We start from the raw sequence: 12,702 nt of genomic DNA, 5'->3' as shown, positions 1-12,702 counted from the left end.
TGTAAACCACTCCTCGTTCACGCCCCCCTCGCAAATTGGCTTTCCAAGCAAAACCTGTCTTACACAACTTAAATCAATGTATTGTTTTATGTGAACGATAAAGCAAGACTATTTTCACATAATTTTGAAGCCAGAACTCGAAGCGACAACATCCATTAGTCAAAAGTATTGTGGACACATATTTAGTATGAGTTTTGTGGTCTTATTTCAGCAATTTTCATTTTTATTTTTTTCAATAACCACGCATAAACATTATTCTCTTAAAAATACAAACATCTACATATATGATGCTCATATATTATGGTAGCCCTGTTTGTGCTATATAGAGTGAATTTACACCTTTGCCATTATCATGTTTATAAATAACTGAAAAAAGCACAAATGTCAGGGCATGTAAAAACATCCCAAGGGCCCCAAAAACACCTCAGACCCCAGAGGGTTAAACTGATCATGATGGTCCTGGATCAACATTAGCGAATCTACCCCATATTGAAATGGTCACCCAGCTAGAAATGTTTTGTTCTAAAAACGTTCTGAGAACATTACCATGAAGTTCTAATAATGTTTTCAGCGGGTAGTTTTATTTTGGTTCCCAGAACGTTCTCCTAAAAGGTACACAGCAAAAACTCCAGTGATAAAAAGTTAATGAGATAATTAAGTGATTAATTGAGCGATGAGTGACCATTATTGAAGACACCTGATTTAACAAGCAGAATCACCGAAGGAGAAAAATCACTATTTTAAGTTACCATTATGGTGATTGGTGTTTATCCGCACTCATTTATAAACAAACAAACATTTTTTTCGCCTATCGTGCGTCTACTCCACACCCGTACCACTAAAAAGACGGATTTTATCCAAGACTTAAGCCATAAATTAGTATTAATATTGATAGCATCACTGGTAGCGTCGTTGCTAACTTAACTTACTGTCCATCTGTTAAAATGGCGAATATATCAGATGTAAGTAGTCTACCTTTTGGTGCAGGTGAGGACACATTTGAGCTACACGCGGTACAGTCTGAGCTGGAAGCTGTTGAGAAACAGATCCACAACCTTTTAGTGAGAAAAGCCGAGCTGATAGACCGGCGTTTGGCTCTTGAAACATCACGCGCCGATGCACACAAATCAGTGATTAACGTTACTAACCCGCTGACTCCGACCTCGTCTACTCCGTGCGTTACTCAGCATCGGTCACGAGCGTCGAGGCAGCGATCAGCTATGGTCTCGTTTACGCCGGCTCCAACATGCCACCACGAAGCCTGGATATTTCCGCAGCGGAAGACGCGAGTCAGGTCTAGACCAAGAAAACTCTCTCCGACCCTCCCGGTTTTCGAGATATCCACACAAAACCGCTTCTCCCCTCTTCGCGAAACAGAACGCGATGCTGTGATCATCGGTGATTCCATCGTTCGGCACGTACACGCTACGTTAGGTAAAAGTAAGGTGCATAGTCACTGCTTTCCTGGTGCTCGTGTTTCTGAAATCGCTGCTCACATTCCCGAGATTCTGAACGAGCGCGTCGGAACTGTGGTCCTGCACGCGGGAGGGGCCGACATCAGGCTGCGCCAGACAGAGGTTCTGAAGAAAGACTTCAGGAATCTGATCGATACGGTACGCAGCACATCGCCTGATATAACGATCATTGTGTCAGGACCGCTTCCCACGTACCGACTAGGTCATGAAAAGTTTAGTAGATTATTTGCGCTAAATGAATGGTTAATATCATGGTGCAATGAGCAGAAACTGCTCTTTGTAAATAATTGGAATCTGTTTTGGGAGCGTCCTAGGCTTTACCGTGCTGATGGCTTACACCCAAGCAGATTCGGATCGGATCTTCTGTCAGATAACATCTCCAAAATGTTAAATACCTTTTGACTAGTAACCAAAAGTCCAAATCATAGTCTCTGCTGCACCAAATTAACTGATATAAATAGTGTAGAACATTGCATAGAAACTGTGTCTATTCCTCGTTTAGTGAGATCAAATAATAAATCTACTGCAGGATCTAGAAAAAATCTAATTGTTATTAAACCAGAAAATGTTGCTATTAGTAATCAAAAACAATTTCTAAAGCTAGGTCTTCTAAACATTAGATCACTCACACCTAAGGCAGTTATTGTAAATGAAATAGTCACAGATAATAGCTTCGATGTACTTTGCCTTACTGAAACTTGGCTTAAACCTAATGATTATTTCGGTCTAAATGAGTCTACTCCATCTGGATACTCCTATAAGCACGAACCCCGTCTGATTGGTCGTGGCGGCGGTGTTGCAGCGGTCTATAGAGATATTCTCAATGTTACTCAGAAAACGGGTTATAAGTTTATTTCGTTTGAAATACTTGTACTAAATGTTACGCTCTTAGATGTTAGAAAAAAATCCATATTATCTCTAGCCTTGGCTACCGTATATAGACCGCCTGGGCCTTACGCTGATTTCCTAAAAGAGTTTGCAGATTTTCTCTCAGATCTATTGGTCAATGTAGATAAAGCATTAATTGTTGGAGATTTTAACACACACGTAGATAATTCAAATGATGCGTTAGGGGCTGCGTTTATAGATTTATTAAATTCCTTTGGGGTCAAGCAGAACGTCACCGGACCAACTCATCGTCTTAATCACACACTCGATTTAATTATATCATATGGAACCGATCCAACCGATATAGATATCATTCCACAAAGTGATGATGTCACTGACCATTACTTGGTAACTTGCATATTACGTACTGCTGTAATATGTCATGCTGTGCCGCGTTTTCGACCAGGCAGAACAATCCTTCCATCCACCATAGATAATTTCTCAAATTGCTTATCTAATCTGTCTCAGCTGCTGCCTGAACCCAAACAAACAGATGAACTAGAAGAACTAACTAGCACTATGAGCACCATTCTCTCTAGAACATTGGATGTTGTTGCACCCATTAGATTAAAAAAGGTCAGAGAGAAAATTAAAGCACCATGGTACAATAATACTACGCATGTTCTAAAGAGAGAAACCCGTAATTTAGAGCGTAAATGGAAACAAACTAATTTAGAGGTCTTTAGAATCGCGTGGAAAGACAGTATGTCACGTTATAAAAAGGCCCTAAAAGCGGCCAGGGCTGAGCACCTCCGCAAACTAATAGAAAACAACCAAAACAATCCTAGGTTTTTATTTAACACCGTGGCTAGACTAACAAATAAACAGACGTCACCCGAACAAAATATCCCGTTACAGTTTAGTAGTAATGATTTCATGAACTTCTTCACTGAGAAAATAGAAAACATCAGAACCACAATTGTAAACGTTCAATCCTCAATCGCACCTTATAATTCAGCCTCAATTATCCCCCCGCAAGAACAATTACAGTGCTTTACAACTATAGAACAAAAAGAGTTAAATAAACTTATCACTTCATCTAAAACAACAACATGTTTATTAGATCCTATACCAACTAAACTACTGAAGGAAGTGTTACCTGTAGTGGAAGAGCCTCTCCTCAATATTATTAACTCATCTTTATCTTTAGGTCATGTTCCAAGAACATTTAAACTGGCAGTTATAAAACCTCTCATTAAGAAACCACAATTAGATCATAATAATCTAGCAAATTATAGACCCATTTCAAATCTACCTTTTATGTCTAAAATACTAGAAAAAGTTGTGTCCACTCAACTGGGCTCTTTCTTGCAAGAAAATGATATCTATGAAAAGTTTCAGTCAGGATTCAGGCCGCATCATAGCACTGAAACTGTGCTCGTTAAAATCACAAATGATTTACTCTTAGCTTCTGACCAAGGCTGTATCTCAATACTAGTTTTACTTGATCTAAGTGCTGCGTTCAATACTATAGATCACACAATACTCTTAGATCGACTACAAAATTATACTGGTGTTCAAGGACAAGCATTAAGCTGGTTTAGATCATACTTATCTGACCGCTACCATTTTGTCTATTTAAATGGAGAAAAATCACGGCCGGATGAAAACGCTAAATTATCCAAATTGACAGAGTGTGTTAAAGATATAAAAGATTGGATGACGCGTAATTTTCTTTTATTAAATCCAGACAAGACAGAGGTAATACTTATCGGTTCAAAAAAACGCCCACAGAACCTCTCACAATACAACTTTGACATCGTAGGATGTCCTGTTACTTTATCCTCTACAGTAAAAGACCTGGGTGTTATACTCGATTGTAACCTGTCTTTTGAAAATCATATTTCGTATGTTACAAAAACAGCCTTTTTCCACCTTAGAAACATTGCTAAGCTACGTAATATGCTATCAGTTTCTGATGCAGAAAAGTTAGTTCATGCATTCATGACCTCGAGACTAGATTACTGTAATGCTTTATTAGCCGGTTGTCCTGCATCCTCAATAAACAAGCTACAGTTAGTCCAAAATGCAGCTGCTAGAGTTCTTACTAGATCAAGAAAATATGATCATATAACACCAATTTTATCATCACTACATTGGCTACCTATAAAGTTCCGTATTAATTATAAGGTATTGCTACTGACTTATAAAGCCCTAAACGGCTTAGCTCCAGTCTATTTAACGGATCTTCTATCACCCTATAATCCATCGCGCTCTTTAAGATCAATAAATTCAAGGCTTTTGGTCATACCTAGGATATCCAGATCAACCAAAGGAGGGAGAGCATTTTCACATTTGGCTCCAAAACTCTGGAATAGCCTTCCTGATACTGTTCGTTGCTCGGACTCGCTCTCCCAGTTTAAAACTAGATTAAAGACGCATCTTTTCAGCCAGGCATTCATATAATATTGTTAATCTCACAGTTTCAAACTACAATCCGGCCTCTAGTTCATAAATGCCAGAGGAGAACTGGCCCCCGACTGAGCCTGGGTTCTCCCAAGGTTTTTTTTTCTCTCCATTAGGTCACCTGATGGAGTTTTAGGACACCATTAGGTCACTTGATGGAGTTTTTTCGGTTCCTTGCCACTGTTGCCTTTGGCTTGCTCAGTTGGGGATATTTTGGAGATATTTAATTTTATTCTATCAATCAATAAATTCCACTAGAAACAAACTTTGTTGTATTATTTTATTTTAATACTGTGAAGCTGCTTTGATACAATCTGTATTGTGAAAAGCGCTATACAAATGTACTTGATTTGATTTGATTTGATTTATTTTAGTTGGGTTCTTGACCCTTACATTTTTAACTTTAGATTTTGTTTAACTGTTGTAACTGAGTTATAACTCCCGGATGAACAAAGAGAAAAGATGATCAGACATTGTTGATTATGTTTTGATATAATCATCATTTGACCTGAATCACAAAACTCATTTAGAGCCTAATCTCTGACTTAAATTTATATTGTTGATTACATCATCAAGTGATTCTACAACATAAGATCCAGAATTTTCTATTTATTCCAAAGAATTTCTTAAAAGTTGTTTTGATAAAATAATAAAAAAAATTGCTTAGGCACAAACCGACATCAAGATTGAGTGTATGAATCTCAACAATGGTGACAAACGAAATATTTAATTAGGAAAAGGATATTACTAAGACAATTCAGATCATAATTTATTCATAACGCAATGCATGATGGGAGCCATGAATGAGTTTTGATTGGTGGCACCCAGAATGCACTGCAACATGCTTTATTATTGTCACCATTGTTGAGATTCACAGGTTGAATATTGATGTCTGTGTGTCCAAATAAAATCTTCTGAACAGAACTTTTAAGAAATATTTTGAATTCTATAGAAAATGCTACAAATCGTATGCTATAAAACCACCAGGCTGCTGCAATCAACACTCTCTAAACTTTAGTCCTCTGTTGTAAGTCGCTTTGGATAAAAGCATCTGTTAAATGACTAAGTGTAAATGAGTTTAGTGTTTCAGGTCAAATGATGATTACGTCAAAACATAACCAACACCACCTGATCACCTTTTATCTTTGTTCATCTGTCAGTTATAACTTAGTTACAACAGCCAGACAAAATCTAAAGTTAATAGTTTAAGGGTCAAGAGCCCAACTAAAGCAAACACTGATCACCATAATGGTAACTTAAAATTAGATTTTCTCCTTCAGTGATTCTGCTTGTTAACATCAGGTGTCTTCAATAATGGTCAATCATCACACAATTAATCACTTAATTATCTCATTCATTTTAACACTCTTCAGTGTTCATTTAACACTCATATTTTAACACTTTAACCCTTTGAGTGTGGAGTCAAATAAATTTCAAGGAGAGTTAATTTAACACTGGAGTTTTTGCTGTGTAGGATAACATTCTCTAAAAACGTCCTCAAAATGTTACAGTTAAAACGTTATATCTTAGTTTAAATTTAACCTTATAGAAACATTATTTGGAATGAGAAAACATCCTCAAAACATTCTTTGAACATTACATTCACATGTTTTCTTTAAAACATTAACCAAACTTGTAGGGAATGTTAGCCAACGTTCTGAGAACGTTCCCTGCTAGCTGGGTATCAACCCGTTTCAAGAACTTGCCATGGCTGCTGTGTCCGTGTTGTCCTTACCACACTCGAATGCTGAAGTCGAGAGAGTATTCAGCCAGATGAGTGTGGTAAAAAGCAAGCTAAGAAATCGGATGTCCTTGCAGACCCTTAACTCCATCCTGTACATTTGATATGGACTGAAGCTGTCTGGTGAGGCTTGCTATGAGCACCAGCTGCCTGATTATGTTTTGCAGCTTTTCGGCACATCAGCTGCTTACTCATTTAAGTCAGCTCCCTCAGTTGCTGAACCTGCCATAGAGAGCCTTGACCAAAATGACGATGACCCACTCTTTCTGTGAGCCAGCACAGCCTGTCTGTATGTGGAGGGGGGTCTGAAAAAAACACAATCAACCTGAATTAGGGCCAGACTAGTTACCATTTTCTCAGATTATCTCTATTATCTCATATTTTCTTTCTATTATCTCTTTTTGGTCCATCTAGATTGTTAATCTAGATTGTATTTTTTTTTTTTTTTAAATGTTATGGTTAAAAATATTAATGTTTTACTGTGACTTGTTCTAGGCTCCTAAGTGGACCATAAGATTAAAAACCAAACTTAAGAAGAAAAACAAAAAAAGATTGTATACAAAAAAATTGATGGTTAAAAATGTTAATGTTTAATGTGACTTGTTGTAGGCTCCTAAGTGGACCATAGGGTTAAAAACCAAACTTAAGAAAAAATAAAAATAAAAAAATATAATAAAATAAAAAAGATTGTATAAAAAAAAAAATTATGGTTAAAAATGTTAATGTTTTACTGCGACTTGTTGTAGGCTCCTAAGTGGACCATAAGGTTAAAACCAAACCAAACAAAAAAAATAAAAATAATAACTTTTAAAAAAACTATAAAAAAAAAAAAACCTATATATAAAAAAAAAAACCGTAAAAAAAAAAAAAACTAAGTAACTCCGCCAGAGTGTCTCTTTTGGGTCACTTTTGCCGGTCCCAAGCCCGGATAAAGGAGGAGGGTTGGAATTGTGACGTTAAAAAAAATCAAGAATCAATAGAAGAAAGTTGATTTGTGGTTCTAAACATATTCAGGGTGTTTTACTCACCTTTTTTCTCTTCAGCGACGTTATTCCTCTCTCCTACAGCGTCCATCACAATTACATGCACATTGTCAGTTATGGTCAGTTATGCAAATTAGGTGATGACATCGTTTAGCTACTTCTAGCTACTTTTAGGACAGCCAATAGCTACTTTCCGTACTGAGGAATTGGCAACACTGGCTTTTTGCATTTTCAGCTCATTTATTATGGAAATGTGGTGTTTTTTGGTGTGTTATTTTTTACCTTTAAACTGTAATACCTCGACTGATGGCCCGATCTCCGTAAAAGTTTGCACGCTGCTTTAGAATAATATGGCGCACATGCTCAGCTAATTGGGTGAAATTCTGTGCGGAGCAGACAATTTTTCATTCTTTTAAATGTCTTTTTGCATAGGATAATGTAGAGCATTTCTCACCTTTATAACAGTTGAAGCGCCACCAATGGCCCAACGTCCATAAAAGTTTCCAAGCTTCTTTAGGATCACTTGATGCATGCACATGCCCGATTTTGTGAGGTTGTATGCAAATCAGGCAGGAAGAGGGCCGCTTTCAGCCATTTCATGGGATTTGCCATAGGAATACATCATTTTGACACCTTTTTAAAAGTTATAGCACCACCAAGTGGCCAGTCGCCGCATCCTTTTTCACGTGACCCTTTTTCAAGTGACCTTTTTCACGTGACCTTTTTCACGTGCTCTCACATAGGTGTGCTGAGTTTGGTGAAAATATCTTGTTCCGTTCACGAGTTATAGCCAATTTAGTAAAAGGGGCTCGTCCCACTTGGAACATTTTGGCGGCCCTTTGGCGTGAACGTTTGGATTTTTGATAATTATTGACAATCAGACACCAGAGAATCTTACTGCACTGGTTTGGTTCTGGTCGGGCCAAAAACCTAGGACTAGTTCACAAAAGTAGATTTTTGGAAAAAACCCAAATACCCGAAAATGTTCCTGACGAAGGGTGACGAGCAAATCCGAGGATTCCAACGATATAAGACACTTGAGCTTACGCCTAGCGGTTGAGGAGTTATGAGCCATTTCATACTTTTGACCGCTGTAGCGCCCCCATCAGGCCGATCGGGGCGGGCCTTGGTGACGTTGTAGGTACTACCAGCCCCCAAAGTTTCAAGTCTCTACGATTTACAGTTCGGTTTGCCTGATCAGTTTTACTAGAGAATGATGCATCATGGGAAAATTAACAATAACAATAGGGTTTCAGCACTGAAGTGCTTGAACCCCTAATAATAAAAATCCTTACAATAACAATAGGGTTTCAGCACTACGTGCTTGAACCCCTAATAAAAATCAGTACAATTACAATAGGGTTTCAGCACTTCGTGCTTGAACCCCTAAATACAGCACATACAGAGCAGAGTATGGTTGCTGAATGAGGACAATAAATTGAATAATCTTTGTTTTTTTGTGATTTTTTTTCATCAGTAAAAGGGAAAGTTTTTTTGATGATAGTGAAACTGAGGATGAGGCAAACTTTCCACTTCCAGCAGCGCCAGAAGTGCAAATCATCCCCGTCAGGGAATGTAAGATTGACCAATTTGTGCAACAGTTATAGTTCTATTAATTTGTTTAATTAACACAATTGTTTTTTTGTGGATTCATTTAAGGAATACTATTCAGTTCTGGAAATACACTTTTGCCTTTGAATTTAGAAGGGCTGTCACAAGCGATAATTTTTTTGTAATCTGTTGATTATGCTCTGCCTGCATGCTCTGATAATATCTTAGGACTATACTGTATTTTGATAATTGGTCAAAAAATAAATCTGATTCTGTTGCATAGAACTGAATAAAGAATAATATATTGATTTTAATATATTGATATTTAATATTATTTTAATATGGGCCTATTTTCTGTCCAATTTTTGTGTTACTTAAAATATAATTGTGGCTATTTAGTGTCCGTTCACTAACACAACATTCAAATCTTACAGGTTTACCAAAATACTGTTACACAACATACGTTATCTTTCACAACTATTTAAGTTCTAAAACTGACCGTTTAACTGAACGAAGAAGGGCATTTTGACATAATTTTTTACATATTTGACCGTTTAAGCGCAATAATCCACTAATTATGGTACTTGCAACTCACAAGCTGTTTGAGAGATCTACACTTACATAGATCAGTGGCGCGCGCGCATTTGACATAAAGACATAAATTCTCTCATGATATTTGGCACAAAGTGACATGGCCATGACCCATCTTCGCTTACAAAGACTGAGAAGTTCTTTTACACCCAAACACGATACCCTCACCTATTACCAATTCACCTGCTCATTGTGGACTGTTTCAAAAGAGTTGGATAATCTAACTTGGATAATCTTTTCACTTTTATTTTGCCTCTGTCCCAACTTTTTTGTGCTGTGTAGCAGCCATCAAAATAAAAAATTTGTTCATATTTACAAAATACAATTATGTTGGTCAGTGAAAACATTGGAAAACTTTTCTTTGTACTGTCAGTATCAAAAAAAGTTTAACAAATCACGGATTCTTGATTTTATTGCATTTTACAAAATGTCTCAACTTTTCTGAAAATGGGGTTGTATTTTGTGAGCTTCATGTTGGAAAGAAAAGTTAAAGACAGTCCTTTAGTGTGTTACCTTCCTCCATTCTTATTCAGTGGGCTGGTCTCATTCAGGAGGGCAAAATCAGCAACAGCAGTTGACTAGTGTGACAGCTCCCCTCAAATAAAGTTATTTCAAGTTGCATGTGGTGATGGCTGACAAAGAAGTCTGATAAAGTCTGTGAAACCTGTTCCACTAATTGTTCACTAGTATAAATGAACGCAATGTGCTCAAGCTAAGAACAGGCAAATTAATACTGAAAACACTATTAACCATTAGTTACCTTTTAAACTAAATTATGTACAACCAAATCTGCAGAGCCCTAGAGTAAAAATAAGATGTTTACTTCCTTCTACTGTAATTTAAAGGGATAGTTCACTTTGAAATTAAATTTTGGTATGTTTTAGCTTACCTCAAGGGCATCCAAGATGTAGGTGTCTTTGTTTCCGCAGTAGTTTCAATTTTGATATTTTTAGGTCAAACCGTTCTTGTCTGTCAGTCATATAATGCAGGTCTATGGTCACCACCTCAAAGAGCATGCACAGAGAAGTCCAAATTAAACAATTCCCCATCGTAAGTACACATTGATGGCCTAAGACACGAAACGAGCGGTTTGTGTGAGAAAACGAACAGTATTTATATCGTTTTATAACGACGTACACGCACGAGAGATCACTTCCGGCGCTTTCCGGTGCTTGCGCATACTAAGCCAGAACGCCCGCACACGTCACACGTCACACACCAGGAAGCGCGCACGCCCTCAGCAAAGAGTATAGAAGTACCAAGAGGCGAAACTCAATAGAACGTTCCATTGCAACAAACGCACCCATGCGCAGAGCTGCAGCTCCGCCATCTTGGACTGAACGCAACACAGCTGTCATAGGATTGAACGATACCGGTTCCAATTCAAAAGCGGTTAAGGGAACTAAATAGTAGTTTCTAGTTTTTAATATCTCTATAGCAGACATCCCAGGCGGTTGTGACAGGGTTAATTTAGTGATAACAATGACTTAATAAAGCAGTCATTTGCCAGGTTAGGTGTTCATATATCTCTGAAAATATGCGATTTTAAAAAGCCCATTTTGAGTATTGACTCAATTTCAACCAAATACATAACGTTAGCAAACTGTTACTGCGGTTATGGGATAGCTTACATTAACGTTACTGCACCTGTTATCATTGACGTTAGCTCACTTTAACGTTAATAAAAACCTTTTCTACTTTACCTCTCTGGATCTTTGGGGAATCTATGAAATGCTAGTTGATTGGTTGTACACTGGTAGTTGTTGCAGTTGATGGCAGAACACTGTTTTCTTTGTTTCCAATTATTTCCAGACATAATGTTAATGCTGTATACGGTAGTTGTGCTAACGGTAAAGCCGTTGGTTCAGTCCAAAATGGCGACAGCAGCGCCCTCTAGCGATTGTTGTCAAAACTGCAACGGAGTTTCGCCTCTTGGTACTTCTATACTCTTTGCCCTCAGATCACTTGGACGTGGTTGTGTACAAGAGGTAAAAACGATATAAATACTGTTCGTTTTCTCACACAAACCGCTCGTTTCGTGTCTTAGGCCATCAATGTGTACTTACGATGGGGAATTTGGACTTCTCTGTGCATGCTCTTTGAGGTGGTGACCATAGACCTGCATTATATGACTGACAGACAAGAACGGTTTGACCTAAAAATATCAAAATTGAAACTACTGCGGAAACAAAGACACCTACATCTTGGATCCCCTTGAGGTAAGCTAAAACATACCAAAATTTTATTTCAAAGTGAACTATCCCTTTAAATCCGTTTCACAAAAACACATTTATGTGACCAGGTGTAAATGGAATCGTTTTGATAAATCAGATAGCTATCCGATCTGAGAAAACGCATGAAGTGGCCAGGTGTAAACAGCCCCCAAGACTCATCCGCGGGGAATAGGATGGTATCTATCTCCCTGACTAAAAAAACAATATCATCATAATATCCAGACATTAGTTTGTAAAGTACATTCGATATATTTTGTTCGCTGTTGATGAAGATCTCAATCGGTTTGCCTTCAGTATGATTTTTGGTGTTGTGCTTAGTTATCATTTCTCACCATTGTTGGTCTCCATCCTCCTCATTAAATGTGTACCACGATAACGGATATTCAAATTCTATTAGCCCAACTTCCCATTTTCCTTTTTGGTTCATAGTTCTAGCTAGTCTAGTTGTGTAACTAGAGATATGATTTTACCGGATAAACAGCCTACGAGGTGTTGCAGGGCAGCGTGACATAAAATCCATGATCTCTTATAACATGAATGTGTGCATTCTATATTGTCACCTGTACATCGACCAACTCTTTCAGATTAACCTTTGACGAGAATTTTGCAGGCCATCCGAGCCAGCGGCAAAGTACAAATGTTTCTCGACCTCGTCGCTTCTTGTCTAAAAATGTTTCCACCTTAAATGTCTTCTCTTTCGCAAATATTTTTGTAATTCCTCATAAAAAAAAGTCAATGAAATAGTCAATGACATAATCACACAATCTGCCCACAGTCATCCTACCCACACATTCACATAAAATAACATTGATTTAAAATTTGTAAGACATGTT

General features: G+C 37.6%; 1 protein-coding gene across 1 annotated transcript in view; it reads left to right on the top strand.

The window, feature by feature from the left end:
• The window catches only part of LOC311081783 (uncharacterized protein), a 31,788-nt gene that overhangs the window by 16,735 nt on the left and 2,351 nt on the right, over positions 1-12,702 (top strand). The gene's annotated exons all lie outside the window — the stretch shown is intronic.

Source organism: Abramis brama (assembly GCF_963993115.1).
Source record: "Abramis brama genome assembly, chromosome: 4".
NCBI classification, from domain to species: Eukaryota; Metazoa; Chordata; class Actinopteri; order Cypriniformes; family Leuciscidae; genus Abramis; species Abramis brama.
The sequence above is the reverse complement of the archived record's forward strand: the minus strand, read 5'-3'. Positions and strand labels throughout refer to the sequence as shown.